Source organism: Acomys minous (assembly GCF_964271855.1).
Source record: "Acomys minous genome assembly, chromosome: 2".
In the NCBI taxonomy this organism is placed as follows: domain Eukaryota; kingdom Metazoa; phylum Chordata; class Mammalia; order Rodentia; family Muridae; genus Acomys; species Acomys minous.
The window spans coordinates 148164050-148175530 of NC_140484.1; the positions used below are offsets into that span (position 1 = coordinate 148164050).

Sequence of the window (11481 nt, forward strand, 5' to 3'; positions counted from 1 at the left end):
CAGTTCTGTGGAACAGAATTCTGAAATTGAGGTGTATCAGAGCTGGGCCCCCTATCAAGGAGAGGGTCCCTCCTGCCTCTTCTATGTCATGATGGGCTGTGGCTGTGAAACTCCAATCCCTGCCTGTGCCTACACATGGGCTCCTCTGGGACTCTGTCTCCTTTCCTGTTTCTTATAAGAACTCCTGTTTGTTTGTTTTGTTTTATTTTTGCATCCACCCAAGTAATTCCCTGGACTTTATCAAGACAGGCTTAATTTATTAGTCTTTTTTTGTTTTATTTTGTTTTTTTTGAGAGAGCGTTTCCTCTATGTAGCCTTGGCTGTCCTGGAACTCACTCTGCAAACTAGGCTGGCCTTGAACTCAGATCCACCTGCCTCTGCCTCCCAAGTGCTGGGATTAAAGGTGTGTACTGCCACCACCGCCACCACCACTGGGCAATTTATGAGGGTTTTTTTTTGTTTGTTTGTTTTGTTTTTTGAGACAGGGTTTCTCTGTGTAGCCTTGGCTGTCCTAGACTCACTTTGTAGACCAGGCTGGCCTCGAACTCACAGCGATCTGCCTGCCTCTGCCTTCCAAGTGCTGGGATTAAAGGCATGCGCCACCACTCCCGACTCCAATTTATGAGTTTTAATTCAAAGATCTTTAATTATATTTGAAAAAAAATCCTTTTTCCAGATAAGGTCATACTCGGGGGTGGGCATGTCTTTTTTAAGAGGAGTGATGGTCAATCTTCATGACCAACTTATCTGTGTTTACAATCACCAAGGCAGCAGAGCTCGGGGGCCTGTCAGTGAGAGCATCATCTCCAGATCTGGGTCTGTCTGTGAGAGCCTCTCCAGAGAGGTTCATCTGAAGGAGGGAGATCCACCCTGAGTGCAGGCAGCACCATCTGTGTCCTGGACTGAAAAACAAAAACAAAAACAAACAAACAAACCATGAGGCAGGGAGCCAACCCAGTGCCAGCATTCACCTCTGCCTGCCACCCAACCCACCCACAGGTGCTACCATGCCGTCCTGTAATGACTGACTGTTCTCTCCAACAGTGAGCCCAAACAACCCTTTGTCCTTTAGGTTGCTTCTTGGGGGGCATTTGGTCACAATGAGTAATGAATCCAGGGGCCACCTATACTCACCCAGCTGGGCTTGAGTGACATCAAGTTCCCGCTGACTGTTCTCGGCACCTGTTCCTCCGAGAATTTTCCTCCAAAGGGCTCGAGCTAAAGCCTCAGAGCTTGGAGCTTGGAGCATCTGCTGTTGGTGTTGGACTAAATGCAAGTTCATCCATTGCTTCCTTCACCACCCACACCTGTGGCTCTTAAGTCTGCCAGGCAGCAGAAGGGAACTTGAAGAAAAATGAGACATTCCAAGGTTACAGAATAAAAAGGCCCATAGAGAGTAGGTGACTTCGGATAACTTTTTCATTAAAAAAAAATATTTCCACTGATTTTCAATACATGATGATGGGCACACCAGGATCCTGATGTCCCAGCAAGGCTATGCGCGCACACACACACACACACACACACACACACACACACAGACACACAGACACACACACACACACAGAGACACACACACACACACACACAGAGACACACACACACACAGACACACACACACACAGACACACACACACACACACAGACACACACACACACAGACACACACACAGACACAGAGACACACACACACACAGACACACACACACACAGACACACACACACACACACACACACACACACACACACACACACACACACACCCCTCTGGTGTAGAGGTCTGTCTTGATAGCAGAAGAAGAGAAGGGGGAGGAGTGGCTGCTTTCCCATAGGAGGGCTAGAGGGTGCAGAGGGTGGTGGTCAGGTTGATGGACAGGCTGGCGGATCCGTGCCTGGTTTGCCTGTGTTGAGCAGTATCTCCCACAATGCTCAGAGAGGGCACAGTGAGAGGTGGGGACCATTTCCCATCTAGGGAAAGTGAGGCTGAGTGAGAGAGGGTAGCAGACTTGTCAGGAGCCGCACATCAGGCATGCCCAATCCCGGAGCAAGTTTCGTACCCTCTGGCCTCTACTCCCTGGTACATTGTTTGATAAGAAAGCACTGGAGCATCCTGGGAAGGCAGGCTTTGGTCGGTCTGACTTACTAAGGAGAATCTCTGCTGCTTTTGTCTTGGTACTCCCACAGCTTTTGCGGCTCTTGGTACTTGAGGGGTTCAGAGACGGCAGCCTAGGTGAGAGAAACAAACATGGGAATGCTGTGGTGGGTGAGCCCGTGCAGTCCGAAGAAGAGGAAGGCGGTGCTGTCCTGTGAAGTCTGCAGTTTTTAAGTGGAGGCTGTGGCTCCATTCACCAGCCGTTCCTTCTAGCCTTCTTCCCGATGTCTCTCTCTCTCTCTTCAGGGGTTGGGATCTTTCTGAAGCCCCGCCCCCGCCTGGAGCAGCCCAGACTCTATAAGCAGCTTCCTGGTGGGACCTTAGCCAGCAAGTCCCTTCTTACCCAGCTTTGCTCTGTTGTCATTGATTTTTTGTTTTGTAGTTTTATCTTTAGAGCTGGGGATGTGGGTCAGTTAGAATACTTCTCTAGTTCATGGGAGACACTGGGCTTGATCTCTAGCACCAGACAAGCCTGGTGTGGTGCTGCACACGTGTAACCCCATCCCAGTGGAGGCAGGAAGATGAACGTTCAAGACCATCCTTGGGTAACCTAGAGTTCAAAGATAACCTGGAATACATGTGACTCTGTCTCAAAAACAGTTTTTTGTCCTGCCACTCACACTACCTTAAAACCATCTCACACACCTTCCTGTCCCAGCAGAGGGAAGAGTCAATTGGTGACATTTGTATGGCTGTCCCACTGGTGGAGAACTGATGCAGGTGGTTTAAGACACACAGGCCTGCTCCAGAGAAGCCAGTGGAAACAGGATCTGGCACACAACACTGCCAACGATCCATAAATGTATTAACAGCCAAGTGGCTTGTCTTAGTTAGGGCTTATTGCTGTGAAGAGACACCATGACTAGGGTAACTCTTATAAAAGAAAGCATTTAATTTGGGCTGGCTCAACAGTCCAGAGGTTTAGCCCATTATCACCAGGGCAGGAAGCATGGCGGCATGCAGGCAGACGTGCTGCTAGGGAGGTAGCTGAGAGCTCTATATCTGAGTCAGCAGGCAGTGGGAAGAAAAAGAGTGAGGCTGCATTCAGGGTGGATCTCCCTCCTTCAGATGAACCTCTCTGGAGAGGCTCTCACAGACAGACCCAGATCTGGAGATGATGCTCTCACTGACAGGCCCCCGAGCTCTGCTGCCTTGGTGATTGTAAACACAGATAAGTTGGTCATGAAGATTGACCATCACTCCTCTTAAAAAAGACATGCCCACCCCCGAGTATGACCTTATTTGGAAAAAGGATTTTTTTTTCAAATATAATTAAAGATCTTTGAATTAAAACTCATAAATTGGAGCTGGGCGTGGTGGCGAATGCCTTTAATCCCAGCACTTGGAAGGCAGAGGCAGGCAGATCGCTGTGAGTTTGAGGCCAGCCTGGTCTACAAAGTGAGTCTAGGACAGAGAAACTCTGTATCAAAAAACCAAAAAACCAAAAACAAAAACAAAAGTCCACCTCCAGGGGCACACTTCCTCCAACAAGGCCACACCTCCCTAAGAGCCCGTGGGGTCCCTTTTCATTCAAACCCTCACCTGGCTCAGCCTAGGCTTCTTAGTGCATCTGGAGGATCCTGGGGGAGCAGAATTGACAATTAAACAGGAGCTTTAAACATCAGAAACTCTGGCACAGGCAGAAGCCTTCCAGCCACAGAGACCACGTGAGTGAGGGGAAAGAGGGAAGAGCTACGGTTTGAGGCAGGCGAAAATGGTGTGGGACGGCTGAAAATGGCGGGTCCCAGCTGACCAGCTGATGGGGAGGCCTCCAGTTTCTGGCATTCCTTCGGGTTGAAGGAACAGCTGTCGCCTCCGTTCCGGGATCCATCGAATTCCCTATGGGGCCTGAGGTCATAGCATGAATCTCTTCCTGGCAGCTCAGATTTAGAAAGGGGGGGGGGCATGGCGTGGGATGCAAAGGCCTTTCCTGTTCCCTGGGAAGCAGACTGCAATTCACATGGCACCTGAAAATGTTTCCTTGGAAAATGAGCCCCAAGGAAGTTTTGCAGCAGACTGAGCTGGTTCCCTGCTGTCCAGAGAGGCTGCTCTGCGCTTACAGCAGCTTCCCAGCTTCTGCCAGTCACACGATAGTCAGCACACACCGGGCGCTGCGATGAAGCCCGGGTCCCAGCGAGTTTGGCAGCTTGTGAAGGAAGTGTTTGGCATAGGACACGAGTGGGTGGCGCTGTGTCTTCCCAACTGTACAGGCGAGCAGAGTGATTGGTCCGTGCCCTGCCCGAGGAACAAGAAAAGTACCTGGGATCCGTGAGTGCAAATGGGACCGGATAGATGTGGAGTGGCCTCTGAGCTGGTTTGGTACTGAAAGTTCTTTGGAGTGGTGGCGCATGCCTGTAATCCCAGCACTCAGGAAGACAGAGGCAGGAGGATCTCTGTGAGTCCAGAGGCCAGCCTGGTCTACAAAGAAGTCTGTCTCAAAAAGAAAATTAAAAAAAAACAATTTATTTGGAGCAGTTGCTGAGTTGACCTTGGACGATGGACTGATTTTACAGCCAGGGTGGACAGGGGCACCCTCGAGTGCAGTCCTGAGGGGGCTGGTTTGGGTTTTAGCAGTTCCGAAGTGTGCAGAGAACTTTATGGAGGTGGGACTGAGAGCTGGTGGTGAGTAAGGTCATAAGCCTCACGTGCCGCCATGTCTAGCCGAGATGTCCTCGGCGCAGCTGTTAGAAGACATTAGACCGTCTAACAAGGAAAATAAGGATGTGTTCTCTTCGTAACTGGAAGTAGGGGTGCCACAGCTTGTTTTTGTTTCCAGGGGTTCACTTACGGTGTCCATCACTAGTCTGGTGGTGCCTGGCTTCCAAGTCCAGCCGGTTGGTCCAGGTGCTGTTTGCATCTGGACGAGAACAGGGGGACCTTGAAATCAGAGGTCCCTCCATTTCTCTCTCAGGGTGCTCAGGGCAAGGCCAACATGCTAGGCAAGGTTCCCAGTCTCACCTGAGGAGGTGGAAAATGAGTTTTCCACCAACTGTTACAGGTTAGCTCTTTTAGAATGAGCCTGCTGGTATCAGATGGCACTGGAAACTCGGGAGCTCCACAAGCCTGTGATGGTACCAAAAGTGCTACAGCCCTTTATAACACTAAGCAGGGCAGAGGAAGCAGTCAGATGCCCCAGTCCAGTGAGATGCAGGCCTGGCGGGTGCTTCACTGGTGGTCAGCATCAAGTTAGCGGCAGAGATGGCAAAGGCTTCAGCAGTTACCAAGGCAGCTCTGCCATCGCTGCCTGACTGGCAGTCAAGCCCAGGCATCCAGCAGTGATTCTTCTCCAGAATAAACGGTGAGGCTCAGAGGTCACAGTGGAGGAATGGCGTGAGCACAAGAAAAAGTTTATTTCATGAATCAGAGACATTTATAGACTTTGGGCGGTGGGCGGGGTTTCGAGGGTGAACGTGTCTGATTCGCTAGGGCTAGAGACGCTAGGGACACTTAATCTACGCATAACAAGACAGCCCTATCATAAGAGGGGAAGAGCATTACCTAATTATCCTATGGGGAGGAAAAGATCTCCAGGAAAAGTCAAATGTCACTGGTTGAGAAAGCCAAGACACTGAGCCATCTTATTAGCATAGGGTGGGTATCTCCAGGAATCCCCTGGTTTTTTTTAATCAGGAGAGGGCTGGGCTTGTGGTCTCCCTGGTGGCTATGTGAGGGCTCCTTAGGGGGTTTGGGGTTCAGGTAGAGAGGGAATGCTGCTGAGAAAAGCTCAGAGTCTATCCAGAAGCACCAGACTTCAACCTTTCCAGAAGAGCCCCACACCAACGGCATCTGGTTCCTTCCATCTCTCTGCCCTACCATATACAGCTTTGCCCTCCCCCTGGTTTAAGATGACGTCTCTGGGCAGTCACATCCAAACACTGTAACAACAATCAGAAAACATACCTCAGAGGCCAGCCAGAGACTAACAGTGCATGCCACCATGCCCAGTGACCTCAGCTCAAGTCCTGGAACCCACATCACGGAAGAGAACCCATCCCCCTACTGTTAGCAACCAGGCATCTCCACCAGCCTGGCCTCAGGGAGCTAGCAGGACAGTCACCGCTAGCTGTCAGGATATGAAACATGTCCACTGTCGCCGGGAGCCACACATACACCCCTCCCCCCATGCACACGCACTATGAAAAGCAAGTGTCTCCTCTCCTCATTCTCCTTCTCCCCTCCACCCCTCGCTCAGAGGCAGCGTCCACAAACCCGTCCCCCAACAAACCTCTCACAGGAGATCCGTCGCATGGTGCAACTCTGTGGCATCCGTTGCTCCGTTGCTTAGATCATAACACCCACCTTGTCCCCCGACTTCCACACTTGCAGGGTGGCACACATAATGATGACACCCACCAAATAAATAAATAAATAAATAAATATATCTTTTTTTTTCTAAGGAAGAAAGAAAGAAAACATACCTAGGAGCTATGGAGATGGTTCTGAGTAAGAGCAGTTGTTACACAGACCTGAGGGCCTGAGTTGTTTCCCCAGCACCCCACACAGGCCTGCAATCCCAGGACTGTGTTGGGTGGAGACAGGAGGTTTGTGGGGGCTTGCTGGCCACTGGCCTAGCTCCGGGTTCAGTGAGAGACTCTATCTCAAGTGAATAAGGTGTGAAGAGTGATTGAAGAAGATCCCCACTGTCCTCCTATAACCTCCGTGTGCATGTGGGTACTCTCTCTCCATACACACATGGAGAATAACACAGGAAGGAAGGGAGGGAGGAAGGAAGGAAAAGAGGGAAGGAGGGAGGAAGGAAGGAAGGAAGACCCACAACATCTACCACAGCACACTAGACAAAGACTCGTCTTTCCTTCTGGGGCCTGTTGAAAAACAGGAAATTCTTCAAGACATTTCATGCATTACTCACATGGTCACAAGGGACAGCAAAGGAGGCTGGGAAGTATAGCAATCATGTAGATGTCACTGACCCTGCTAGACTGTATTTTATCCTTCCGCTGAAGGACAGCCTCCAGGCTGTGCCACAGCAGGGCGCCAACCCACTCTGGCTTGGCCTGCTGTTACCTGTGACTTGCACAGTTACTGATGAGTGCTTGCATTACATACAGCCTGCGAGAGCTCTTGTTTTACATTTTTTATTTGTAAATTGTTTATAGTGGTGATCGAAAGTACTTTTATTTTTTCTTTCTGACAGTCTTACTGTGCAGCCTCAGCGTCTAGAGTGTGGGACTACATGATTTTTGAGAGCAGGAACTATCTTTTTTGTTTTTGTTTTTGTTTTTTCTTTTTCACTTAAAGATAGGGTTTTACCCCCTCCACCCCACTACCCACCAGACACACAAAATCCTGCAGCAGCAGAGTGTGTCCCTGGTGCTGTCCCACGGGACAGAGAACACTGGCCACAGGACCTAGGATCGGGCCCATGTTTTGAGCAGAACACAACACACTGGCCGTTTCTCATTTGTTAGGGTGGGGGAGGGGTGGGGGCAGGGTAGGAAGAATGATGCTGACGCTTGGAATTTGGGGTTCTTGGTCCCCCTCGCCCCCATTAGAAATCAAGTTTTCTTAATTTAATTTCATTTGGAGCTAAGAGGATGGACTTGGTTTTCAGTCTCTTCTGTCTCAATTTTTAAAAGGTTAGGGTTAGGGTTATTTTCTTTCCTTCTTTTTTACAGGATATGTAGTGAATATTAGCAAATAAATTTAATTTGAGCAAGTTTGATTCTTCAGAGAAAACAAAGCATGAGAGTAAACATTCAAATGTTTACCTCAAAAAGAGAGAGAGAGAGAGAGAGAGAGAGAGAGAGAGAAAAGAAAGAAAGAACGAAGCCAGGCGATGGTGGCGCACGCCTTTAATCCCAGCACTCGGGAGGCAGAGGCAGGCAGATCGCTGTAAGTTTGAGGCCAGCCTAGTCTACAAGGTGAGTCCAGGACAGTCAAGGCTACACAGAGAAACCCTGTCTCGAAAAAACCAAAAAAAAAAAAAAAGAAAAAAAAAAAAAAGAAAGAAAGAAAAGAAAAAAAAAGAAAGAAAGAAAACAATACGGTTTCATGTAGCCTTGGCTGGCCTAGAATTTCTGGTCCCCTTGACTTTACCTCCTAAGTGCTGGGATTATGGATGCACACTACCGTATCTATCGATCCCTCTGTCCCCTCCCTCTGTATCTCCCTTTCACTGTCATCCATCCATCTATCCATCCATCTATCTATCCATCTATCTCCTCACTCTGTAGCCCAGATAGCCTAATACTCTGCAAAGCGTCTGCTCAGTTTTCCAAGCGCTGGGATTCCAGACGTGCGCTCCCTCACCCAGTCTGCCACATCAATCGTCGATCAGTAAGGGCTGGTGGAATGGGATAATGAAGGATTGGGCAAGTTTTATCTCCGAAGTCCCTCAGATCAATAAGGGGCCTTGCCCGGGAGAACGCTTTCCCTGATCTGCATTTTAGAGACCACTGCCGAGAGTTCAGTTAGAGGGAAGCTTCCATCTGGCTAAGATGAAGAGCCAAGAGAGAACTAATGAGTCTCTGATGTAATTGGGTACCAATAAAGTGGAACTACATGACCCGCAGTGCAGCCCCTGCACACTTAGAGACTAATCCATCTGCTCCATCCCTTTGTCTCTGAGTCATTTCATGGACATCAAGTTCCCACTGACATCGTCCAGTGATGTCATGGTGAGAATCTGGACAGACATTACATTTATGGCCGCAAGTCCAGCAGGGCCAAAGAAACTTAGAAGGGAGTGGAACCCAAAACCATAGAGTCCAAAGAGCAATTGTGCACAAAGTTTGTAAAGTGAGTCTACCACATAGGAGATCTTCTCTTCCCTGTGCCTGCTGGCAGCATCGCGGAGCATTTCCTCAGCGGCAGGCAACGCTCTAACAGGTAGTCCCACATGCTGTAACCTATGCACAGCTGTCTTAAGAGGCAGCTTCTGTCTTCAGGTGAGACAACTGAGGCCCAGGCAGGCTGTGTTCACAGCCTGGGATCCTAGAGCCTGCAGTGGCAGAGCTAGGGTTTGAACCCAGGTCTCTCTCATCACTCTGCACATTGCTTCAAATTTGTTTCCAGATTCCCTGCCTCCTGTTTTGAAGATATTCTTTTTTTCTTTTCTTTTCTTTTCTTTTTTTCCTGGTCTGGAGCAAAATAAGACATATGAAGAGAAATATTTACAGTAGAGTCCTACGTCACAGAGCAGGGACGTTTCAAATCTAGCACTTAGGAGGGAAAAAACTGTATTAAGTTCAAATTGCCTTCCGCATGTGGGGCAGAGGAGTCTGTGGCACACACTCATCAGGGCCCACTGAACAGCGGCTTCGGCCTCGTGTGACCCATTATGTATCCATTTCACTTTTAAATCCCATGAACACAAAGTGGAGTGCAGTGAGATGCAGGCACGTTGGAGAGTGAGTAAGACGAATGGATGGGTGCGCAGAGGGTAGATAATTTGGGCCAAATGAGGGGAAGTGATGAGTCTCCCTGCCCCCCCCCTCCCGTGGCTCATATTCATGGCTGCGGGGCTGGCAGCGTGGGTCTGTTTCTCTATATGTCTGGGAGGTTTTTGTTGTTGTTTGTTTAATGTTTCGAGGTAATTAATAGGCATAGGATTCTCTTTAGATGCTGCTGGCATTCGACCTCTCATTGGCTGAAGCACTCAGATTCTCCAGTATCGGAGCTCCAGGTGATTCCAAGGGACCAGGCGGTGTGGGAGATACACAGCTGCCCTGAAGTGGTGGGGCTTTAAGAGGCAGGCCTAGCGGGAGGTGACCAGGCCCTTAAGGAGAGATTAGTGCCTCCTCTCTCGAATCGGCCCTATAATTTTTCTCAAGTACAAACACATGGCAGAGAGAATGGAGGGGAAATGGGGGGAGAGAAGAGGCGAATCTCAGGGAAGCGTCCCAGCTGTCCATGTGAGAACCTGCCTCACAGACTAACCAGAGCTGGACTCCGCTGACCCCTCACCTGCTGTCTGCAGTCTGTTATCCACTGGTAGAACCTGTAAGAGGCGGGGCCTTCCTCTGCCCTGCCCTGTGCCCATCCTGAGTGACCTGGGCTGAGTGCACAACTCCCCTACTGGCTCCCACACATGTGTTTTTCTCTAGAATAATTTTTGAACCTGTGGAAATTCCAAAAGTTTTCACTCGAGCATATGTTTGCCCTGTCACAAACAGATCCAGTTTCTCACGATCACTCCTGAAGGCCTTGGCCCTTCTCCATCACCTCCTCCTGAGGACAAGCCACAGCGCTAGGCTAGATCGCGGCCACGCTGGCTGCCTGGAGCCTGAGCCCCGTGTCTGCCACTCCCACCTCTGGCCATCAACCTGAAAATGCCAAGCTGCCTTTGTGCGCCTTATGCACCTTACACTTAAGCACAGAGTCCCCACAGGCGTCTCCCTTTGTGGAGGGCACACTGTGAGGAGAAAGAAGAGGTGAATTTGGCTGTCTTTTTATAGTTCTCTGCAAAGGTCAGGCTTTGTTTTGCAGCTGGAAGTGGCCTACACCATACTGTGTGCATAAAAGGGATGGATTATCAGCCTGCCTTCCCATCAGGCCTGTGCTGAGCACATAAAACTACCTTCTTTCTCTTGGGCAAAACCACCTAAGGTTCAGTTTGATGAGTTTTATTTCTGACCCTGCATGAAGGGTTGTCCCGACTCCAGTATCCCTCGGAGGGCCGGAGGGCTGCGGTGTTAGCCAGCTTGGCAGGATAATCCCCAAATACCAGGAACTGCATACACAGTCAAAGGCTTAGTTCAGACTCAAGGTTTAGAGTTTCAGACTGTGGCGGGCTGGTCCCCAAGTCTGTGATGAGGCAGTACATCCTGATAGGGAGCAAAGAACAGCAGAAATGATCGCCTGGTATTGGGGGGGATGCTGGGGGTGTTGAGGTGGTGGTGAGGAATTGAAAGGGGAAGCACCCTCCCATGTGTGTGTGTGTGTGTGTGTGTGTGTGCGCGCGCGCGCACGCACAAGCACAGGGCTTGTGTGCATGCACACGGTGTCGTTTCTAAGGACACCCTCCCCCCAAAAGACAGAGAGCCTTCAGCTAGGCTCCACCCCATTAAAGCTTGTGCTGGGCCTGGAAACTAGACTGGTGTGCAGTATTTCTGGACTTTCACCCAAGGAACGTCACTCACTCATCAGCCATCTCGGATGCCCAACTTGTGTGATACGCAGTGTGAGATGGGTGTCTGATGTGCACGAGAGTGAGGCATCACATGGAAACTCGGCCTCAGCGGCCCACAGCCACGCGGAGAAACAGAGAAGCAGGGCCTATGTGCCCAGAGTTCTCTGAGCAGGGCACCCTTGTGCCATGGAGGACTTTTGTTCACTGACATGTGTATGTGTTCACCTACAAGTCACGT

The 11481-nt window shown here is 49.9% G+C and overlaps 1 long non-coding RNA gene across 2 annotated transcripts; it reads right to left on the minus strand.

The window, feature by feature from the left end:
- Nucleotides 1–587: 587 nt before the first annotated feature.
- Nucleotides 588–3772, minus strand: LOC311588316. Of its 2 annotated transcripts, XR_014776150.1 has the most exons (4): nt 3695–3772; nt 2144–2226; nt 1135–1343; nt 588–902 (listed from the first exon to the last, which is right to left on the minus strand). It is a non-coding gene; the product is annotated as an uncharacterized lncRNA (long non-coding RNA). The 2 variants fall into 2 exon arrangements; XR_014776151.1 differs by lacking the exon at nt 3695–3772 and having other exon boundaries at nt 2144–2370.
- Nucleotides 3773–11481: the final 7709 nt, after the last annotated feature.